Source organism: Carettochelys insculpta, chromosome 20, assembly GCF_033958435.1.
Source record: "Carettochelys insculpta isolate YL-2023 chromosome 20, ASM3395843v1, whole genome shotgun sequence".
NCBI classification, from domain to species: domain Eukaryota; kingdom Metazoa; phylum Chordata; order Testudines; family Carettochelyidae; genus Carettochelys; species Carettochelys insculpta.
Genome location: NC_134156.1, coordinates 2,348,424 through 2,363,530, shown reverse-complemented (window position 1 = coordinate 2,363,530; position 15,107 = coordinate 2,348,424). Strand labels below are relative to the sequence as shown.

Below are 15,107 nucleotides of genomic sequence, written 5' to 3'. Positions count from 1 at the left end.
GGTAAACCTTGAGATACAGGAATGGAGAGAGTGCCCTTTTGGACTCCACTGGGGGTGTAAAGGGATTTCTGTGCAGAGTTTTTCTGTCTGTTTGGTTTTCAATCCCAGCACAATCAAGTCTGTCATTCCTTGCGTTTGCAGCTAGTATCACAGAGATGATGTGGAGACGCAGAGCTTGAACTTCTCAGCTCTCCATGATCCAGCCCAGGGTGAGAGTCTTTTAGTTAAATGGGTGTTCAAAAACCCCAGGCTAAAGACTTTTATAAACAGGATGAATAAAAATCACTGCCCCGCACAGTCAATCCAGCCTCACTCATTTTGTGTCTATGCCAGCATTGTCATCACTTCTCCAGTTGTCCACAGAGTGCCCTAGGGAAAATGAGCTCAAGAGGACCCGAATTCTAATGTTACAAAGCGGGTAGGGGAAAAAAGCAATTTATTTTTCTTTTTCAGGCCTGAGGTCCTGGCCCAATGTCTACTGAAATGGATGGGCGCCCATCCGCAGACACCAGCAGGCCATGGATCAGCCACTTTTTGATTGTAGACACGGAGCTTTCAGCTCAAAGTTAGGCCACAAAAGCTGCTGCATGAAACCAAATGTCAGTTCTTGGCAAAGTTGCAAACACGCTACTCAGTCACTCAGGCTCTGTTTCAGCATTCAAGCTCCGTTCAGCAACATGCTTAAGCAGGGCTTCTGTGAGCTGAAGAATAAGGAGGGCTGTAAGCTTGCAGAATTTCATCTTCAAAAGCAGCTGTGAGATTTGGCAGCTTGGATCCCATTTGCAAAAGTTGCATGATTGACTTTACTGGTGTTGAATGGGGACCTGTTCACACTGGGGGAGGAGTCACGGGGGCCCGGCAGACGAGCTGGATTTTGTTAATGTTCCTTTAATTGGAGAAGAACTTTAGTTGTGCTTAAAGGACTGTCGCGTTAAGAGAAATGTTTACAGCCTGTTTGTCCGCATGCAGCTCCTTCCCTTTGCATATTCCAGAAGGATTTGTGTTGATAAGGAAAATGTTGTTCATGCAAATCACTTTCTGCAACTGGAGGTTGCTTGGTGTGTGGGTGGCAGCTGTACTGAAGCCAGTGGTCTGTCCCAGCTAAGTGTGCATGTGGAAGAGGCCTTGAGCCTGTAGGTTGTGCAGATAAGTGGCAGCACTTTCCAGAGGTCCTCACAGAGGCAGGAGTCTAAGTGCCAGGCTCTTTACTCTCCACTGGTGGGTTCTTTGCCATCTGAGGAGCACTGTCAGGTATGAGCAGGGGAGCTTCCCATGGCTGCTGGGAAGGGCCACGCACGACCAGGCCAAGGGGACACAATACGTTCACCAGGCTCAGTCTTGCTGTCTATCGTAATGTACAAAGCTCACAGCGGATATCCCTGAGTGAGGCAGGATAGACAAAGGAGGCACAGATGTGATTCCCTCACAGCCCTGCTGGCTCCAAAGGCTGCTTTCATATCACTGGTACAGCTGGGCAGCAAACAGCTTCTGCATCCCAAGGATAGTTGTTTGCACAGGGCACTCACCTGAGCCAGGGAGGAAACAGGCTCAAATCTTACTCCAGTGACTCCTTGGCTGTGTATACAAAGCATAAGAGAAATCAAGGCTGTCCCTGCAACACCTGGTTTTGCCAGGTCATCTTTTAAGATGAAAAAAGGTTTCATAGAAAGATTCCTGAGTGGCTGTTACCATTCCCCTATAATTCAGCTTTCTCTCACCACCAGCACCTCCTCTGCTGAGATTTCTGCTACTGCCAAGCAGGAAGGGAGCTGCCACCTTGTGTGTGTCTAATTTACAATTCGGGTCAGTGCACTCTGCAGCAGACTCCCTAGCAGCATGCATGCTATGGTATTACATCTCTCTACTCTTTCTCCATATCCTCCCTTCAGCCCTGAGCCCCTTGTTTAGTAATTTCCTCACACACACACACACACACACATACACACGGAAGTAAAACACACAGGGTCCGACACGGATTGTATGTTGGGGTGGGAAGCTGGAGTGTGTTCAGAAATCCCTTTGCCACACAGATAGATGATGACCAGTTGCAATTCCTTGCAGATTCAGAACTCTTTGCTGGGCATTGCTTGATCTGTTTTGATTTGAGATGGGCCTGAAGTATAACCTCAGATCCAGACCCCTCTGAATTCAGGAGTACGGGGAGCTCAGATGTGACTCCCTCGGCCTGAACCTCACCTTGTGGTTTGGGTTACAGCCCACACCTCAAACCAAAGGGCCCTGGGGAGCAGTTGCATTGTGGATGTGGCATCAGATGGCAGGAGCCTTCTGAGAATGGCAGAAGAGATTTCAACAGCACTGAGCCTGTCGCCTGGCCTATGTCTGGACAAGCCCTCCCTTCCCCAGCCTCGAGCTCACTTTCCTGGTCTGTATTCTGAGAAGCCAACGCAGAAAGGCTGTTACATTCTCAGGGGAGGTCCACATGGTAATTAAATCCTGTGGCTGGCCTGGGCTGGCTGACTCGGCCTTGTGGGGCTCGGCTTAAGGGGCAGTTTAACAGGGATGTAGCTAGACAGTCAGACTGGGGCTGAAGCCTGGCTTCTAGGACCCAGTGACATGGAAGTATCTCAGAGCTCATGATGCTACCAAGCCAGAATGAATGTTTGCACCACAATTGAACTGCCCTGCAGCCTGAGCCCTGCAAGCCTGAGTGAGCTGGGACAGGCTATCCATGAGAGTCTTACAATGTTCCCACTAATTTTTTTCCATCCTTGGGGGGAATAAATTTTGTTACATGCACCACCACCAGACGTGCGTGCTGCTGAGGGCGCCCTGCTAGTCAGCTGGGCGGTACCTGACTCTCTCCTAAGCAGCAGATCAAGCACTCAGCTTGCAGGGAACGCTGCTGTCTAACTTCTGTAGGGAGGGATGCCGAGACTCAGATCCTGTGTGGTGTGAGCACACCTCTGCACCCCTTCGCACAATGCAGAACTCAACACAGCCCTGCTCAGTCACAGGCATTCGCCCCTCCTGGAGAACGCCGCACGAGCCAGGCCTTAAGCTTTTGAAAACCGCCTGGCAGATGCAGCGACCTTTGTCGCTGAGGTTTCAGATGACTGGAGTTGTGAGCGGTTGTTGTTCATGGGGCATTGGCTGGCTCTGCAGGGTTGGATGACACGGGGACAGACTTTAAAAGCACTCCGTGCTGGCCCAATCTGCTCTCCTGGCAGATTCTGGTAAGCGCAGAGCTCGGCCAATGCTGAGCACGTGTGAAAATCCCACCCAGGGGCAGTGAACACACCAGAGCCCTGTATACGCTAGAGGTGGGGCAACAGGGGAGAGGGAGGGGCAAAGGGGGCCATTGCCCTGGGGCTCAGCAAGTCCATAAGGCTTTCAGTCACTGCCGCTGGTGCTGCAGCATGAGCCAGAGGCCCAGGCTCTTCCATTCACCACCGGCGTCCTGCGTGGCACGCTCCGGGCTGCCCTGAGGGCTGGTGAGGGCGGAGGGAACGTGGTGCGGCATCTTCTGGGTGCTTCTGAGGGCTGGCTGCCCCAACGCCACCCCTTCTGCCTGAGACCACACTTTTCCTGGGAGCACAGAACTGCCTTCCCACGTTACCCAGGGGCTGAGCAATTTCATCAGCTCCCCCGCTGGGGAGATTTCTTGCCAATTGCCAGTGTAGACTCAGGTGTGGAGCTACAGGCCCACTCGCAGTGTGCTCTGGGACGCGGCGGTACGTGTACTGTAGCAATCGTGTTATGCAGGAGGTCAGACTAAATGACCCACAGTGGTTTTATCTGGCCTTAGAATCTACAACTGTGAGTCATGTGTGTTACATGTTTATTTCAAGTGCGATCAGTCACGGGGGGGGGATTTTTTTCTCTCCCTTTCAGCTTCTTTTGAAATTCACTGGAATTGCACATTGAAACCTGCGTCTATTTCAGCCTTCGAGGTTCTTTCGGATCTTGCCACATGATAGTTGTGCGGTTGCTTTCTTAAGAAAAAACAAAACCGCAAGAAAACCCAATGCAAAATCCCTAGTTCCTGCAGACGTTGCCGGCTGCAGCATCCAATGACCCACTCACAGTGCAGCAACAATAGGGCAGGTGACTTTCTTGTGTGATGGTAGGGAGGGGGGCAAGTGGGTCGTATGCCCCTTTCTCCCATTCCTACTACCCCTGTTTGTGGGTTAGAGGATAGCAGCCGTCTCTGAAGACTGAAGAGCATAAGCGAAGGGGCCTGGAGAGATAATCCAGTCACATCCCCATCACTCATACCAGGGCCAAGTAACAACTAGACTATTCTTGGCTGGTGTTTGTCTAACCTGCTCTTAACAACCTCCAGAGGATGGGGAAGATGGCCAGTTGGCTGCTCTCTGAGGACCTGGAGAGGAGAGAAGGAGAAGCTTCCTGGCCACGACTCCAGAGAAAGGACTTAGAGCAGCCTTGGTGAGAGAAGGATTTGAATCTGGGAGGAAGAGACATCTGCACAGTAGGCCCTGGCTGAGGCCTGGTGATATTTGGAAGAGGGGTCTGAAAGTTAAGCCTCCTGAATATGAACATTGTTTGAATCAGAATAGTGCAGCCTCTCCCCTTCCCGATCCCAAAGGGTGAGAACTCAGTCATGTAGAGCCTCTGCAACCAAGACACAGATGGTGGCCTTGCCCAGGGTGGCACAGTTGGCCTCCCCAGCAAGCCCTGGATGTCAGCAGGTGATGGTGCATCTGCCAAGCCCCCCAGTGTGAAAATCTCTGACCAGGGAAACCCATCAAACTCCATCTCGGCACACTTTGGGGCATGCCTGAGCAGCTCTGCACTGTTTGCTCAATACCCAGACTGGCCCTTTCTTCCTCTTCTCCTGGACCAGGCCCAACCTGTGCTCCTGCATTCAGAGCTTGGCCTTTCTGGGCATGCTAATTCCAGTACAGGTCTTATGTTAGGTCTTATGGCACTCCAGGCACTTTGACTGGGGCCAGTTTGGCTGTATGCCTACAAGTCAGGATGAATCGAAATATTTATGATTAATTGTTATCATTTATCTGAGGGGTATGAAATACGGCCACTGCCAGAACGAGGCATTTGCATTTTTTGGATTTGTGGTGCTTTTATGGTAACAGCCAAAGAGTTATCATGTCCAGAGAGAATATTAGCCAGTGAGATCAGCGTTTAGAGAGATTGGATAAAATGTTGAACAAGGAGGAGAAAATAGATATATGGATATGTATGGGGGTAGACAAACACAAAGCAAGAACTGGGTTCAGGGGGATAGGAAAACAGGGGTGTATGTATGAGTCTGGATAAATGTGTATGGGGGTGGGCAGGTGGATATGTATAAGCAGGAGTGAAAGTCATTTAACATTTCTTACTGGTAGGAGGAGTATGAGGACAGACAGACTGAGTAACGTATCTGAGGACAGATAGATGTGTCTGAGGAAAGTCAGACAGAGGCTCTTGTTGATGATAAACAGCAAGAGGTGTATAGGGACACAGGGCACTATCTAGGAGGACAGGTAGATGTGAAGGAGGGCAGACAGACAGTGGTAAGTTTGCAGATAGATGTGTATGGAGATACAGCAGTGTCTGTGAGGACAGAGATGTGTGTGCGAACAGACAGCTGTATATGGGAACAGACAGAACAGGGTGTATGAGGACAGAGGACGGACAGGCGAGTGTGGGGACAGACAGAACAGGGTGTATGAGGACAGAGGACGGACAGGTGAGTGTGGGGACAGACAGAACAGGGTGTATGAGGACAGAGGACGGACAGGTGAGTGTGGGGACAGACAGAACAGGGTGTATGAGGACAGAGGACGGACAGGTGAGTGTGGGGACAGACAGAACAGGGTGTATGAGGACAGAGGACGGACAGGTGAGTGTGGGGACAGACAGAACAGGGAGTATGAGGACAGAGGACGGACAGGTGAGTGTGGGGACAGACAGAACAGGGTGTATGAGGACAGAGGACGGACAGGTGAGTGTGGGGACAGACAGAACAGGGTGTATGAGGACAGAGGACGGACAGGTGAGTGTGGGGACAGACAGAACAGGGAGTATGAGGACAGGGGACGGACAGGTGAGTGTGGGGACAGACAGAACAGGGAGTATGAGGACAGAGGACGGACAGGTGAGTGTGGGGACAGGCAGAACAGGGAGTATGAGGACAGAGGACGGACAGGTGAGTGTGGGGACAGACAGAACAGGGTGTATGAGGACAGAGGACGGACAGGTGAGTGTGGGGACAGGCAGAACAGGGAGTATGAGGACAGAGGACGGACAGGTGAGTGTGGGGACAGACAGAACAGGGTGTATGAGGACAGAGGACGGACAGGTGAGTGTGGGGACAGACAGAACAGGGAGTATGAGGACAGAGGACGGACAGGTGAGTGTGGGGACAGGCAGAACAGGGAGTATGAGGACAGAGGACGGACAGGTGAGTGTGGGGACAGACAGAACAGGGAGTATGAGGACAGAGGACGGACAGGTGAGTGTGGGGACAGGCAGAACAGGGAGTATGAGGACAGAGGACGGACAGGTGAGTGTGGGGACAGACAGAACAGGGAGTATGAGGACAGGGGACGGACAGGTGAGTGTGGGGACAGACAGAACAGGGTGTATGAGGACAGAGGACGGACAGGTGAGTGTGGGGACAGGCAGAACAGGGTGTATGAGGACAGAGGACGGACAGGTGAGTGTGGGGACAGGCAGAACAGGGAGTATGAGGACAGAGGACGGACAGGTGAGTGTGGGGACAGGCAGAACAGGGAGTATGAGGACAGAGGACGGACAGGTGAGTGTGGGGACAGGCAGAACAGGGTGTATGAGGACAGAGGACGGACAGGTGAGTGTGGGGACAGGCAGAACAGGGAGTATGAGGACAGAGGACGGACAGGTGAGTGTGGGGACAGACAGAACAGGGTGTATGAGGACAGAGGACGGACAGGTGAGTGTGGGGACAGGCAGAACAGGGAGTATGAGGACAGAGGACGGACAGGTGAGTGTGGGGACAGACAGAACAGGGTGTATGAGGACAGAGGACGGACAGGTGAGTGTGGGGACAGGCAGAACAGGGTGTATGAGGACAGAGGACGGACAGGTGAGTGTGGGGACAGACAGAACAGGGTGTATGAGGACAGAGGACGGACAGGTGAGTGTGGGGACAGGCAGAACAGGGAGTATGAGGACAGAGGACGGACAGGTGAGTGTGGGGACAGACAGAACAGGGTGTATGAGGACAGAGGACGGACAGGTGAGTGTGGGGACAGGCAGAACAGGGTGTATGAGGACAGAGGACGGACAGGTGAGTGTGGGGACAGACAGAACAGGGTGTATGAGGACAGAGGACGGACAGGTGAGTGTGGGGACAGACAGAACAGGGTGTATGAGGACAGAGGACGGACAGGTGAGTGTGGGGACAGACAGAACAGGGTGTATGAGGACAGAGGACGGACAGGTGAGTGTGGGGACAGACAGAACAGGGAGTATGAGGACAGAGGACGGACAGGTGAGTGTGGGGACAGGCAGAACAGGGTGTATGAGGACAGAGGACGGACAGGTGAGTGTGGGGACAGGCAGAACAGGGTGTATGAGGACAGAGGACGGACAGGTGAGTGTGGGGACAGGCAGAACAGGGTGTATGAGGACAGAGGACGGACAGGTGAGTGTGGAGACAGACAGAACAGGGTGTATGAGGACAGAGGACGGACAGGTGAGTGTGGGGACAGACAGAACAGGGAGTATGAGGACAGAGGACGGACAGGTGAGTGTGGGGACAGGCAGAACAGGGAGTATGAGGACAGAGGACGGACAGGTGAGTGTGGGGACAGACAGAACAGGGAGTATGAGGACAGAGGACGGACAGGTGAGTGTGGGGACAGACAGAACAGGGTGTATGAGGACAGAGGACGGACAGGTGAGTGTGGGGACTGGCAGAACAGGGTGTATGAGGACAGAGGACGGACAGGTGAGTGTGGGGACAGACAGAACAGGGAGTATGAGGACAGAGGACGGACAGGTGAGTGTGGGGACAGGCAGAACAGGGAGTATGAGGACAGAGGACGGACAGGTGAGTGTGGGGACAGACAGAACAGGGTGTATGAGGACAGAGGACGGACAGGTGAGTGTGGGGACTGGCAGAACAGGGTGTATGAGGACAGAGGACGGACAGGTGAGTGTGGGGACAGACAGAACAGGGAGTATGAGGACAGAGGACGGACAGGTGAGTGTGGGGACAGGCAGAACAGGGAGTATGAGGACAGAGGACGGACAGGTGAGTGTGGGGACAGACAGAACAGGGAGTATGAGGACAGAGGACGGACAGGTGAGTGTGGGGACAGACAGAACAGGGAGTATGAGGACAGAGGACGGACAGGTGAGTGTGGGGACTGGCAGAACAGGGAGTATGAGGACAGAGGACGGACAGGTGAGTGTGGGGACAGGCAGAACAGGGTGTATGAGGACAGAGGACGGACAGGTGAGTGTGGGGACAGACAGAACAGGGAGTATGAGGACAGAGGACGGACAGGTGAGTGTGGGGACAGGCAGAACAGGGAGTATGAGGACAGAGGACGGACAGGTGAGTGTGGGGACAGGCAGAACAGGGTGTATGAGGACAGAGGACGGACAGGTGAGTGTGGGGACAGGCAGAACAGGGAGTATGAGGACAGAGGACGGACAGGTGAGTGTGGGGACAGACAGAACAGGGAGTATGAGGACAGAGGACGGACAGGTGAGTGTGGGGACAGGCAGAACAGGGAGTATGAGGACAGAGGACGGACAGGTGAGTGTGGGGACAGACAGAACAGGGTGTATGAGGACAGGGGACGGACAGGTGAGTGTGGGGACAGACAGAACAGGGTGTATGAGGACAGAGGACGGACAGGTGAGTGTGGGGACAGGCAGAACAGGGTGTATGAGGACAGAGGACGGACAGGTGAGTGTGGGGACAGACAGAACAGGGAGTATGAGGACAGAGGACGGACAGGTGAGTGTGGGGACAGGCAGAACAGGGAGTATGAGGACAGAGGACGGACAGGTGAGTGTGGGGACAGGCAGAACAGGGAGTATGAGGATGGACAGCTAGAACTGTATGGGACGGACAGAGCCACGGGTGCTGGAAGTAGGGATGTGAGACTGGGGTGCAGCAGCACCCCCTGCCTTGAGGAGATTTCCATTATAAACAGGGTTTACAGTTTGCTTCAATGGCTCCTCAGCAACCCCCAGTACACATTGTTCCAGCAGCCCTGCCTGAGTATGGGGACAGACAAAGCAGTGGGAGTGAGGCCGGACAGATGCCTATGGGGCCGGACAGACGGACGGGGCGGCGGGGGCGGGAGCGGGAGCGGGAGCGGGGCCGGGCGGAAGGGAGCGGGCACAGCCAGGCAGCCCCGGCGGTCTGTGCCCCCAGCGCCGAGCCGAGCCGAGCCGAGCCGCAGGGCAGAGTCGCCGCTCGGCCCCGCCCCCGCCCCGCCCTGCCCCGCCCCGGCGCCCCGGCTGCAGCGCGGCGGCGCTCGGCTCGGCTGGGCTCGGCTCGGCTGCGGGCGGCCGTGGGAGCGGCTCGCTGCGCGCAGCCAGCATGGGCGGAGAGCCCCGGCGGGAGCTGCCCGGCAGGTGGGTGCCGGGGCCGGGCCCCGCTGGGGTGTCGCTTCTCGGGCCGGGGGTGGTGTGACAAGTGCCGGGGCCCTGCGCCGTGGGGCTGCCCCAGCCTAGCCCGGGGGTGGAGACGTTCCCGGGGCTGGCCCGGCACCGGCTGCCGTGTGAGCCAGCCTGGGGCCCTGGCTCCGCTGCCCCGGGGGGAGAGCAAGCGGCGACCGGCCCCCCGCAGAGGGGTATCAGCCGGGGCTGCCCCAGGAGCACCTAAGCCAGGTGTGGTGTGTGGGAGGGACCCCAGCGCTTCCCTGGCTGGAGCTGGAGCTGGAGGGGACGGGAGAGGTGCCAGCAGGGAGCCAGAACCCACCAGAGCCCACCCTGCAGGGAAAGGGGCGGCCTGCTGGGTCCAGGCACTCCTCCCTACCTCCGGTCTGCAAGCAGACAAGACCTCCCAGGTCGTTTGCATCCTTGGTCCTCTCAGCCTGGGACTGTGCTCTCTGCAGTTTCAGCTAATGTCGTGCGAGCGCAGGCCGGCGGCGGTCCTCTCTTTTAGTGCCTTGGTCTCCCAGCCCTGGTTAAACTTCGCTGCCGGGACCAAGCCCTTGTAAAGCTGCAGCTGGCTGGAGCCTAGATCCTGGCTGTTGCCCATGTTGCTCCTGCTTGTCCTGGCCACCCGCTAGAAAGGCGTAAAGTTGAAGGAGGGAAACAACTCAGGTGATTGAACTGGCAGCAGCGTATGAGATCCACAGAACAAGCCATCCAGCTTCACCTGCACGAGCACGTCTGGTAAAATTGCACATGGTAACTAGCACTAGTTCAGCTTCGCTGGCTGATTGTCTGCAGCCATGTTGCCACTGCCACCACGATCAGCAGTGATGGTGCATCTGTGTGCGGTGACAGTCGGAGTTGCCTGCGTTGCTGTGTAAGGGTATCTCTGGTCGTGTAAGCAGTGACAGTTTTGTTATTCAGTAGTGTCTTTAAAGAATATGTTTGATGTGTATTCTGCTACTTTTCTATCTTCCTAAATGGAAGTTATTTTTAAATGACAATTTTGGGGGAAAAAGGTGATATTTCAGTCTGTTATTTTTGTGGTATTAGTGAGATGGCTCTGAAACTGGTGCAGAAATTTGAATATGCACAGTTCCAGAGCCTAAAGCAGATGTGTGAATCTGAGCTGCGTCTGTAATGAGAAATTTGGAAAGGAGGAGAATAAAAGGTCAAAAATAAAAAGGACATTTATATTTGACACTTTAACGAATGTAAAACGTGAGTGCTCAAATTACAGCCAGCTGGAGAAGTGTAGCTTCTGGAATGGTTTGATAATGATCCTTGGGTGTCCTGCTCCTTGTGATGGTGGAGAAGTGGTGTGGAAAGGCAGCAGGTCCCAGCATGGAGTGGTCCATCTTGGGCCAAGTGTTCCGGCCCAACTAGGCAGTCTGCACTGAGTGTGCCTGTGAATTAAAGATGAAGGCAGCTGCTATCTGCATCACTTCATGTAAACTCGATGCAGCCTTTTGGTTAATTGCCCAGCTGTCAGGCTGCAGTGGCCCAGGTTTGGACATCCTGATGTGATGGGAGGGGACAGCAAACATGTTGGAAAAGGGCTCCAAAGTTCTTAGCAAGTGAGCAAAGAGAGAGGATCCAGGGGAGGCAGGGGAGCGACACAAAACAAAACTATGTTCTGGCTTCTACTTAACTTTACAAATGAAAATTCTCGTTCAGTGATGAAAAAGAAGAACTGAATCTAGATGAAGGCGTCACAGGAAAATTACCACACGCTGCTCTCAGAGGAGCCTGCCTTTAAGAGCAGCCGAGGAGCGCTTGTGGCTTTCACTAAACTAGTGAACTCTGTATCTGTAACTGCACCATTGCTGTAGCTCAACCAGTGAAAGAAACACTGATGGTGGTGAAGGCAGGATGGGGACGTGTTGACCTCTGTCCGCTCTGTGACTGAGAGCTTGTAGCTTTGGTGTCTACAGCCACAGATCAAGTTGGGCGGGATTTCATCTTCTGTATTTATTTACTTAAGAAAGTGGACACTTAGCTGCCTTTAATGTGTGGGGCTCGTGATTTATGCCTTAGGGGGTTTCTTTGTAAACTTTCCAGTGGAGGCCCAGATGTGGGACAATGTGCAAGCCATATTAGGACAGGGAGACCATGGACTGAGCCTTGCAAGAGTGTTTTCGAGCATGTGCCTGGAACAGCGTGGATTCTGTTAACTTTTAAGGACACCCCCCCCCACACACACACTTTAAATGCTTCAGAGCTCTGTATTTCCGTTAGCTGGAATAGATGAGAGGATTGGATCAGGTTCCTATGGAAACGGGCTCCCCCACTGGCTTCACTCCATGGGTCAATGTGTGTTTTCCATCGCTAGCTGCAACTTTGACGCACAGTTGTGTGGCTAACGCAGCCGTCTAGCGGGGAAATTTTGGAGTTGGAGGTCTCAGCCTGACGGTATTGGGAAATCACAGCACTCGTTGATAGGCTTGTTGAGCTCCTTCTCTCTCAAAGGAGGTTTCATTTTCCTTTCCTTGGGAGGCCCTCTGGGTTGCTGATCTTCCATCGCCAACCAGAGTCTGTCAATGCCATTTGGAGCTTAATGTGTGGTGTTCTTTTCCCATCCAGGACCTGAGCAAGCTTTCTTTGCAGCGCTGTCATCCTTTGCCCATCCAAGGTCTGCAGCGCTGGGCCTGCGTCTCTTGGATGCATTAAAGCAGGATGAGTTAGCGCTAGACTCACTAGTCAGCTCTACCAGCTACTTGCTAAAACCATGCACACACGTCCTCCTAGCTGCAGGGGTTTGTGGTTTTGGGCAGTACGCTTCTGTCTTGTCAGCTGAGCTGCTGCTCAGGTGAACGGGAGGTAGTTGGCAGCAGCATTCGTGACCTCGGTACTGCGAATGCCAGGCAGTAACAAAATACTTTTAGATACAGGAGGGCCGTTGCATGGGCAAATTGAGGTCATCCTTGTGTTATGTTCTTGCCTGCTCCTTCCATTAAGTGTCCCAGTCATGTGGAAATGATCTTCACTGTCCTGGTCATGGGCCTAATTATTGCTGGGGGAGAAAAAACATTTTTTATTGCCTCTCTGGGAAGGAGGAGGCCAAATGCCTTTTCCAAACTCACTTCCCAATGTGGACACTAAAAAGGGGCTTTTGTGTTTTGATGATGCTGTCTTTGCCTGCCAATGACCCGGCGTGAGAACTTGTCCGTCTAATGAAGCTGCCATGGGATGCCTCGGGTGATTTAATTGTCAAGGTTTGAGCAGCTAGGGAGGGGTGAACATAGAATGTAGTTGTACAGTAGCTAAAAGACACAGCTCTTTGGCAAGCCTTCGTAAGGCTGCTGGCAGGAATGCTTCGGAGAGGCAATCTTAATGAAAGCTACTGAATTGGCAGCCTTATGGTGTAGAACAGGCTCTTGTAGGGTGCTGCCAATTGCTCATCTGCAGTGTTAATTTTGTATTTCCTCTTCATTGTTTCTAATAGCCTCTTGGAAACTTGCAGATAAACACTTCGCCTTCCTACTGATTGTGTCCTGTTTGGCAAGCCGTGGTTATAACACATGTGTTTGGACTACACAAACTCCTCTTAGGTTGTTAGTCTCTAGTTTCAGGCTTTGCCTTTTAAAGGGCAGCTTACATTAGCAGTGAGAGGATCCAGACCAGCAATGTCACCATTGCTCTGTGATCTCACGTACAGAGCCTATAGGTAGGAGCATGGCTGACTTTTAAGATATATTTATGACCACTGGCGCTAGAGCTTTCATGTGTGAAGTTGAGGCAGTTCCGCTGTGAACAGAGGTTTTATAAAACAACAAAACAAAAATAAAAAGCAAGGCTGTCATGGTGGTGTCTCCATTGGTTCTGTGCCCGGTGTGCTCTGTTTTCAAGGAAAGTGGCTTATGGACTTGACAGTCCTGAATCGCTCCCAGAATCCTATGCTGCGTTCTTATAAAGACTTAGATTCTTCTCTGGGACAGTTGTGCGACCTCACCGTCTGCCTTGCCTGTGTTCCTGTAAGTAACTCGCCTTCAGTTACCAGGAATATCAGTGTATGCCCAAGAAGGAACAGACTCCCGTGCGGTCTCTCTCTGTCTCTCTCTCTCCCCCAGTTGTGATGGTTCTGCAACAAGCAGACAAAGCAGAACACAAGCATTTTTGCCATTCACCTTATCATATGTGCCATATTTTGAGTTAAATAGAAAAATGGCAAACGCTACGTACTTGGCTAACAACTTATATGCCATCCTCACAGTAGCATCTGAGTGCTTTACTGCCTGGGTTCTGGCAAAGCCGCTGAGAGTTAATCATCAGCCTCAGCTTGTGGATGGGAAACAGGTACAGAGGTGGCTAGCCTTTCAAATGCACAGCAGCCACAGTGGGGTTTTCAGGACCTTCGCTTCCAGGGAGACATGTAATAAAATCCAGCCTCTTCCTGCAGGTGCTCTTGAGCTCTCCTGAAAAGCTGGACCTGCCCCCCTGAAGAGCTTGAGATGGAATCCAGATCTTCAGAGTCTCAGCTGAGTTCTTTAACAAGACTTAGCTTCCGTGATGGGCGCAGTCTGTTTGTGCGTCGGTTTCTTCATCTATAAACTGGAGCTATTTACCAGGCCGACCATGCATGATGCTTGGCAAGCTAAATGGTTTAAAATCCATGAAGGGCTTTGAGATCCACAGATGGGAAGCACCATCGAAATGCTCCTGTCTGCGTTGCACAGTTCTCAGCTGTCCTCTTGGGAGGGGTGTAACTTTCCTCCAGTTCTCTCTCTCTCTCTCTCTCTCTCTTTCTCTTTTTTTTTCCAAATTTTGGATCAAACATGCATCTCCCAAAGTTCTGTCTCTCTAACTAGTGTCTTGAGTACAATGTATGTGCTTAACCTATTCCTTTCAGTCTCTGATGTTGTGTCTATTAAAACTGTAATCTTGAGCTAGAGGTTATGCCACAAACAAGTTCTCATCCTTTCAGGTGGCATTTCCTTTCCCTCATTGTTTCTGGCGATCTGTGTATATGAAGCTGCTTATGTGTTTCTTCATGAGCAGTTCTCTTGTGTGGCTAAACTTGGCAAATAGATTAATATAAGCTGAGGAAGGCTGAACTCCTTTGTACATGAGGATGCATAGTCCATTTGTGTAATGAAGTTGCAGTTCTTGGGTTAAGATAGGACTGTGAAGCTAATGGAACACTTTACACCACCATAAATCATGCAATGAGGCTGCTATCTTGCGACTGGATGTGTGCGACTGGACCCTCACAGAACCCTACACACCTGTAGGGCTCTCCTTGGGGCTGGCCACATAGAGCCACTTGAAGGAGCGGAGCCTAAATTGCATCTGAGACAACTGAGAGTTCATGGGAGGTTCTCCCCCAGGTTCAGGCGACTCCGCTCTGGGTCCCGGTTGTTGCTGGGTGAAGAGAAGAAGACACAGTAGCGTGAATAACCCGCAGAGGCACAGTGGGCTCCAAATAACTCGTTGAACACGACATGCAGGGCTGAATTGCTCAGACACACTGCTGCTCGGGATGGTTTTGAGTAGATCCTAGTTAAAGGGTCACCGCCCCT

General features: G+C 52.6%; 1 protein-coding gene across 2 annotated transcripts in view; it reads left to right on the top strand.

The window, feature by feature from the left end:
* The first annotated feature begins 9,463 nt into the window (after window positions 1–9,463).
* Window positions 9,464–15,107, top strand: part of PIK3R5 (phosphoinositide-3-kinase regulatory subunit 5) — a 97,212-nt gene continuing 91,568 nt past the window's right edge. For both annotated transcript variants that reach the window (XM_075014426.1, XM_075014425.1), the window contains exon 1: window positions 9,464–9,564. The gene's annotated coding sequence lies outside the window, so the exon portion shown is untranslated. The remainder of the gene's footprint in view (window positions 9,565–15,107) is intronic.